General features: G+C 36.7%; 1 protein-coding gene across 2 annotated transcripts in view; it reads right to left on the reverse strand.

The window, feature by feature from the left end:
* The window catches only part of FOXP2 (forkhead box P2), a 349,666-nt gene extending 341,182 nt beyond the window's left edge, over positions 1 to 8,484 (reverse strand). For both annotated transcript variants that reach the window (XM_088529736.1, XM_088529738.1), the window contains exon 1: positions 8,356 to 8,484. The gene's annotated coding sequence lies outside the window, so the exon portion shown is untranslated. The remainder of the gene's footprint in view (positions 1 to 8,355) is intronic.
* Positions 8,485 to 8,707: the final 223 nt, after the last annotated feature.

An 8,707-nucleotide genomic window follows, 5' to 3' on the forward strand; every position in this document is an offset into this window, starting at 1 on the left:
TACAGGAAAAAAAATATTAGAGTCACTGATTTTGCAGTATGCCTTTCAGAAAGTTGAAAAAATAGAAATACATCTTTTGGTAACATATGGCCTGGGATTCCTCATGTAAGACCGCACAGTTTCAGAGAGTTCACCTGAAGCCCATCTCCCTCATGTTCAACATTTTCATCAGAAAGAGAACTGAAAGATAATGACCTCTTGGGGAAAGGCTGATGACCTCGATTCTGCTCTCAATGAGTGTCTCAGAAATCATTTATTATATCCTGCAAAAATACAGATGTGAGATGCACCCTGAGAATCAAAATACCATTTAACTGCTCCACTGAAGAGATCTTTCTCCCTAAAAGACCTGATGATAGACCATTTTTTCCCTTGAGCAAAGAAATCAGCTAAAACTGTGTTGCTTTCTCTGTCAGAGGAAAATTAGGGGAAGGAGGTGGAGAGAAAGGGGATCACATTTTAGTTTTATTCCACTTATGCTACTGCCTGTCACTAAAAGATGAAGGGCTGAAATCCCATCAGTCTGGATTTGCAGATCTGAGGATGAAGAATTAATATTTTTCTGTTTTTTCGCAGAAAACTCCTTGATGTATGGCTCCATTATTGAATGTTAACAGCTCCAGTTTAAATTACAAATGAGGTTCCATTAGCATAACTCATACTTGGTTTCTATTTAAAAATAAGATTTTAGCCAAAATTGTGTCAGCTGAGAACCTACATATTTTCATTTGTTGCCACAGATAAAGAAGAGAAGCAAATTTATATTTCACTACCACAAAGAATGAAGTCTAGAATAGCAACATTGTTAAAGAATATTTTGAAGATATTGCTGATACCTCCCTTCAACAGAATGGAGAAGTGGCAAATAGGTGTTCCTTAGCAACTATTTAGAAAAGAAGGCCTTAAGAAGACAGCAGTGCTGCAGGGTTAAAAAGTAAAGCCTCTTTTACAGTTGTCTCTCCAAAATAATTTTTTAAATAGAAATGTTTAAGAAGCCCTAAACTGCAATATGGGATAACTGTTTAGTTAGCTTTGGTTCCATTAGGGATATTGTCAATAAAATACATATGCAGCACAGATGGTTTTTGCTCTTATACTTTGTAACTACAGTACTTGTGCAAATGACTGCTCTTTCTAAATGTCTTTCCCTAAAAAGCTGTGTTTACTGTATATCTATATATATACCTGCATATGGCTATATCTGTGTATACTGTATATCGTATCATTGGTCTTAAAGCATACAACTGTTTTTCTCACATATACCTGCATCAGTTTATCACAAATTACATTAACTCTTTTTGTAGAAAGCAGACAAAAAGAATTTCTTCATCATGGAGCACAATCAAGGTTGGGACATGTCCTCTGTATGGACTAAGAGACCAAACATAATTTAAACAATTAATATAATAGCTTAAATGATGGAATCCAAACAGACCCATAAATTTGATCCAACTATCACTGAGTTGGGTTGGGTTGGATCTGACCATATCAAGTCAATTCACCTCTCATGCCTTATCATTGCCATAGAAAAAAAAATATTAATAATTATATAAGCAACAAAAGCTCCTTGAAATAGCTATATGAAGCAAAGGCATTGTAACCAACCTACTACAGAAACAATACATTATTTCTATTTTCCATTCAACTAATGATTTAAGCAAGTTTAGTAGTACTCCACAGGGGGTAGGAGTGATATTTAATTCACTAATATTTTCTATAAAGTTCTTTGAAATCCTTAGGTGAAATGCTGTTCATTATTATTACTATACATGCCTTCTGCCCCAAACGATGTCACCATGCTTTGCTAGCTCTACAGAAGAACACCTTCATTATCTTTCAAATGCTTCTACCTCTGAAGCATAACAATGCAGCTGTTTACCAACAGAATGTAATCCTATAAAAACATTTACTGATCTTATATGAAACGTATTGTTTTACATTATAAATGCATGTTTCATACCATTTCCAGCAATGCATGTTTCAAACCATTTCCAGCTCCCGGAGGGCCTGATGCCAGGGAACTGCAATGGCATGCAATAGGACACCGGAGTCCATCAAATCATCACTTCAGTGAAAGGCCACCCCATTGATCTTTCAGAAGGTGTCTGTTTAGCTGGCATTCTTGTTTGATTTATCCATTACCTCTCACTTGTCTGTTTCATGGGAAAGATACTTCCCATTAAACTAATATGACTACAACTCTCATGAAGTAGAAAATTAAGAAAATTGACAGTCAGAATAGACATAAGATCCAATTAATCAATGCTCTCAACCAAGTAATTCAGGAACCTGACGATCCAAAAGAGACTGCAGAAAGAAAAGACTTATATATGTTGCAGAAGGGAAAAGAGGCTGGTAAGAACTTCTCCTTCACCTCTTGTCTGGTTTAATCTTTAGATAATGTAATAAAGCAACTAATTCTAGAATCCATTTCTAAACAAATTAAAGACAAGATGACGAGCAGTTGTCAGTATGTATTTCCAAAGGGGAAACTGTGCTCAATCAACCTGAGAGCATTCTAGGATGTGATGACTGGCCTGGTCAAAGATGGGACAGCAGTGGATGTTATCTTAACTTCAGCAAGGTTTTTGATAGTCTCGTAACATCCTCCTGGACAAACTGATGAAGTGCAGATTAGAAAAGGTGGCCTGAAAGCTGGCTGAACTGCCAGATTCAGAAGGTTGCAACCAGCAGCAAAAATTCAAGCTGGAGGCTACTAGTAGTGTTCCCCAGGGATCAATACTGGGACCAATACTGTTGAATATCTTCATTGATTATCTGGATTGTGGGACTGAGGGCACCCTCAGTGAGCTTGTACACTATTCAAAATGGGAGAAGTGGTTGACACACCAGATGGTTGTGCTGCTAGTCAGAAGAACCTTGACAGGCTGGAGAAATGGGCAAACAAGAATATAAAAAAGTTCTGCAAAGGGAAGTGCAATATCCTGCAAAAAAATAACTCTATGCACCAGGATTGGCAAGCTGGGGGTCACATAGAGAGCAACTTTGCAGAATAAGATCCCCTGAACACAGCACTGTGCCCTTGCAACAAAGAAGGCTGATGGCATCCTAGGTGGCATCAGTAAGCGCGTTGCCAGAATGTGAAGGGATCCCTCCCCAGTCCTCAGCAATAAGGTGGCCACAGCTGGAGTGCTGGCTTCAGCGCTGGGCTCCCCAGGACAAGAAAGAAATGGATACACTCTAGTGAGTGCAGCAAAGGGCCATAAAGATGATAAAGGGACTGGACATATCAGGCTAAGAGAGCTAGGACTGTTTAGCCTGGAGAAGAGAAGACTCGGGGATCTTGTCAATGAGTACAAATACCTGATGAGGAGGAGTAAAGAAGGCAGGGCCAGACTCTTCACAGTGGTAGCCAATGACAGGAAGAGGAGCAATGAGCACAGACTGAAATACAAGTAATGCAGATTAAATTTAAGAAAAACTTGTTTTCTGTGATGTCAGAACAAACTGCCAAGAGAGGTTGTGGAGTCTCCATCCTTGGAGATACTCAAAATCCGCTTGGGTTCAGCCCTGAGCAGCCTGCTCTGGTTGAACGTGCTTTGAGCAGGTTTCAACATGCACTAGACAAACTTCAGAGATGCTTTCCAGTCATCTCAGCCACTCTGTGATTCTGTGAATAGGGAATATACATATAGATTTAGAAAAAAGCTAATCAGTAGTGATCATAGCTAATCAGTATTAATCTATCACTACACTTTCTAGCCAGCAATAAGGAAAACATCTTCCCTTTTTGCCCAACAGTGTCGTTGAACTCCATTCATTACCTGGGACTGAACTGGGACTGGACTGGGAATGGGACTGAACTCCATAAGGGATTATTTTATTGGAAAAAAAAAAAAAAGGAAAAAAAAGCAACTGCTGATTTAGATGCCTGTGCTGGGTAACATTTGCTCTGTTAATTTTGTCACAGTCATTAAAGCTTCTTCAAGGAATACTCCTCAGGTTTCTATACTCAGCTTCATTCACTGCAGCCAGAAGTTCTCAGCATGTAGAATCTTCTCAGTTTAAATTCTGTATCCGGGCCAGGACAAAATGTCAATCACAAAACAAAACTTGAAGAGTTTAATGCAAATACTCACAGTTCTTTACTATTCAAACATGCTCTGTTTAGTGGCATCTTGGTTGAACTCCCCTATAAATTTTCTCAAACTAGATTCTTTTTGTGGATTTTTGCGATAATGTGTAAAATTCCATTCAAAACTAAACAGTTTTAAATATTTTAAAGGATAGGAATACTGTAAATACAAATAAAATAAAGCCAGCCAAATGTGAAAAAAAAATCAAGCCTATAAAACCCGAATTCACTCTACAAAAGGCCAGCTTCAGTAAATTTCTACTAATTTATCACTGGGAATCTTGGCCAGCAGTACTGAGATGTGAGTATTCCTAAGGGAAATATTTTCTTGATGTTTACAGCACACCGCTCACTAATACTGAGATCAAAACACTGGAGAACACTATTTTGTCTTTAAGAATTAAAGAAAATACTTGTCTAGAGGTTATTCATATGAGCTTACTTCCCATATCTGAGTAATTTTCTTTAGGCCATTTTGCTCTGAGAATGACATTGCAACTATTCCCTTATTAAAAATACTTTTTTTGCATTGAACAAAAATTCCAGGAATCATGAATTTTTTGTGACTTTTCATTGGTACATATGCAGTTTGCTACTATGTAATTACTTACTAAATTATAACGTACCAATTATAAATAATAAATGAAAGACAGAAAGTAAACCAAAGAAACATCCCAGGAACAAAAAGGAATATTCAAAAGATTAATTGGAAATGAAAGAGTAATTTAACCCATTCGAATGACATTCATCAATGAACTGTAAGAGAAGGTACAGTAACACTGATTACAGTAAGCAACAGTATGTAACTCTACAATAAAACGAGTATATTGATCAACACCATATTTAATGCATACTTTATTACTTTTCATATTTCAAGAACTGAGATGTTTAAAGCTCATATAAATAATCTGAGTAAGTCTGTCTGCCCAAGGTAATAATTAAAAGACATGGCTACATCGAAACTGGCTGAAAAAAAAACAGACATTTAATCATGACTTATTTTAGATTTTCTTTGCCATATATATCTTAACTAAAAACACATATGGAACAGGATACATTTCTTCATATGCCATTTAGACACATTCAACTAGTCCATTGCAAGAATGTTCACTTAACCAATAGCCTTCATTTATAAAAAACAAAAGTTGATGAAAGTGTGTGTCATCATCCTACTCATTTTGTCTAAGCAATATGGAAAATGTCCTTTAATAAGCTTGAATGCATCATCATATTTTCAAAAAGAAATTGATTTATTCATTTGTAAGCAGGACATTTTTGTCAATGTCAGTGGCAGCATTCCTGTATCTTAACTCTGAGAGCCTAACACTTGAAATAGATTTTATCATCTGCCTTAACATTTAATAGAAAAGTTGGAAGTCTAAATTTGTGCTGGTCACCTCAGGCTCCTTCTATTGTGAGTGACAAGAAAAAGGCATCTGCAAAGGACGACTCATCTCATTCAAAGACAAACCAAAAGAAAAAGCCCATGTGAATCTTCCTTCTGGAAGCGCCCATCTCTGTTCACTGGCTGGAGAAGTCTACAGTGACTAACCCAGACTTAACAACACCTCACCTTCTAGCACCTAAGCTTCAGGGCAAACTAATCCCACTCTTGACACCATGCTCAAAGAATACACTGAAAAAGTGAGCAGAAGATGTAGAAAAACAGACTTATCAACAAGCACAGAATCAAAATTCACTGTCCCAGAAAATTTAAAACACAAGAGCCTTTCTGAAAATAACAGGGGATTTGTACATTTAAACATAAATCCAGGACACACTCAATTATTTCAGGGAGCTTAAGAATATGCAGAGAATATTTTGAGAATATGCTGACAAACTCATATGCTTCTTCTGAATATGAGTAAGCAGGTATTTTCAAAAGCTTATAATTCAGTGAAGTAAGGATAGACAGTCAGAGGCATGGCAAAAGGCACATCATACAGCCCATTAAAACTCCCCTCTTAAATTTCAAGTCCTTGGTCAAAAAACAAAGAAAAGGGTTCTGAGAGATTTTTTTTAGAAGTTTTTTTCATTCTCAGAAATGATAAAACAATTTCACAGAAGCTTTAAAAAAAAAGATTCAGCCTATGGACAGAAAAATTCTGCTAAACTAATCAAAGGTGAAATTTAACAAAGCTAAAGTTTAAAGGGCTAAATCCTTTTTCTCAGTTATGTCAAAATACAAGAAAAATAATAAAAAAAAAATCCTAGAAGACAGAAGAACATATTGGGAAGTATCACAGTACATCTATCCAGTTTTGGAATGCTTCCTTAGGCATTAATTCTGGATTACAGTCTGTTCCAACCTGGCCACATGCACCTGCAATGGAAGGTGTTAGGATAATCTGTAGATCTGACTGCCCTCTTGATGAAGATTCAGGAAAATATCTGTTTTTGCTGTAGATTAATGGATCTCTCCTTTATTTTTTTTCACTCCACTTCTGTGATTTTAAAGCACCAATAGTATTAAAAATATAATTTCCTTTGTATGGATCCTATAAAAATAACACTAATTATGAATATCTAAAATCCATATCATGTTTGTTCAGGTTCTTCTAATGGTGCTGTTAATTCACACCTTTAAATATTTTCACAGATTTCAGTGTGATTGTTAGCTATATCCTCAAGTCTTTAAACATGATTTACACATTTCAGAAAGCTCCTAACTTCCGCAGTTTTGCAATTTTTGGCAAAACTTAAGTAAAAGCCCAAACAAAATACCTAAATATATCCAAGAAGAAAAAAAAATACATCGCAAAACAAAATAGAAGAATCTTGTGCAATTTTGCTTTCCTATAAATATTTACAGTAGCTGAGGTTGGAAGGCATCTCTGGAGATTGTCTAGTGCAACTGCCCTGCTCAAAGCACGTTCAAGCACAGCAGGCTGCTCAGGGTTGAATGCAGATGGGTTTTGAATATCTCCTAGGATGGAGACTCCACAAGCCCTGTGGGCAGCCTGTTCCACCATCACAATAAACAAGTTTTCTCTTAAATTTAGGCAGAATTACCTGCATTTCAATTTGTGCTCATTGCTCCTCTTCCTATCACTGGACACTACTTTGAAGAGTCTGGTTCTGTATTTTTGATTCCTCCCCATTAGGTATTTACTATTTTACTGTTCTGATGAGGAAAAGATCCTGTGTCCAAATTAGTCCAACACTAATCATGTATCACTAATTCACAGATCATGACTAGCGTTTTTAAGACTCAGATATAGCTATGGATAAGGTGTCTATTTGTTTACCAATCTTTTGCGGCCATTTCCTGGTTTTGGAGATCTAAATTCTAATTCACAAAGAAAGTAAAAAACTTGTACTTGCCACAGTGTGAAATACACAACAAAGCACTAGTTCCTTACTAAATAATAATTAAAGTGGTTCACTCAAATATTTCCATTCTTATAAATGGCAGGGCACTGAAAATATCTGCAAGATAGGTACCTTATAATCACCAAACACTTCAGGCTATAGAAGCCAGCACTGCTGCCAAAGAAACTACCTTGCCATGCCACGCTTAGCTGCCAAATCCCATCCCCGTTCCTCTGGGCACCAGCCGAGGCACTTGGACAGCACAAGGCTGGGATAAATTCAGCTGAAAACAAAACCATACAAACAAGTGGTCATTTTTAGCTAGGTCCATTCTCTAAACGTTTTTGTCACATAGCCACACAAACAGGTACCTACACTGACGGAGAACGGCAAATTGGGGGAGAGGGAGGAGAGAAGCTGGAATTGCTTCTTACACAGGCAAAGCAGTGAGATGTGTTCACTGAATTTCACTGAGTCTAAAGCTAAGCTGCCAATAGAGAGACATGACCTATCCAAGGAATAATACCAAATTCCCCAGGCATTAATTTTAGGGTGGAGCCGAATTAGTCTCCAGAGATGCCTACCGTTCTCTAGAGTATAAGCAGAATCTAGCATAACTCATTTAGATTTAGATATTGAGTTTCTCCATATCTAAATTAACACTGATGTAGAGGCACACAACATGATAGAAAAATATGTTTATGATCTTTTCAGCATTTCACTTTCCTAAAAAAATGCTGTAAAAAAAATTGTGGTATATTTTACCATTATACAAGCATAGGAGTACATATTTTCTGTATGCTCTATATATTTTTTATAAACTATATAAGCATAGACACTTATAAATTGTATAATTCAATTATATGCTATATATTCCTCCTAGCGAGCATGTAAGTCCATAGTAGAAATAGTCCCAATTCTAGCTTCATTACAAACCACTTACTTACATTTCTTTGGAGTCTCCTAGTCACCTTCTTGTGTTGCAGGAAGGAACTCTCCTCTTGCTCAAACTTGTCCTCCTTCCAGAACCGTCTTTCACTTTTACGGCAGCTAAGGACAGAGGATCCTTAACTTTCACTTAAAATTATCTAAGAATAAAAAGAGATAAGAAAGCAGTAAGTGCAAGCTCTTTTTTTTTCGTGTTCTACAGCAAGCTATTACAATCACTTCTTTAAAATACACAAGCACCTTTAGAGCACTGTGGCTTTACACATATGCGCTGCATATTGTGCAAGAAATCCCACACTTCTTACATCTTTCTTTCTTAATATCAAGGATCTAAAGCAGTCATCTACTCTA

The sequence above is a fragment of the Tinamus guttatus genome, unplaced genomic scaffold, assembly GCF_059628265.1.
Source record: "Tinamus guttatus ecotype Peru unplaced genomic scaffold, ASM5962826v1 Tinamus_guttatus_pri_ptg000340l, whole genome shotgun sequence".
Classification (NCBI taxonomy): Eukaryota; Metazoa; Chordata; class Aves; order Tinamiformes; family Tinamidae; genus Tinamus; species Tinamus guttatus.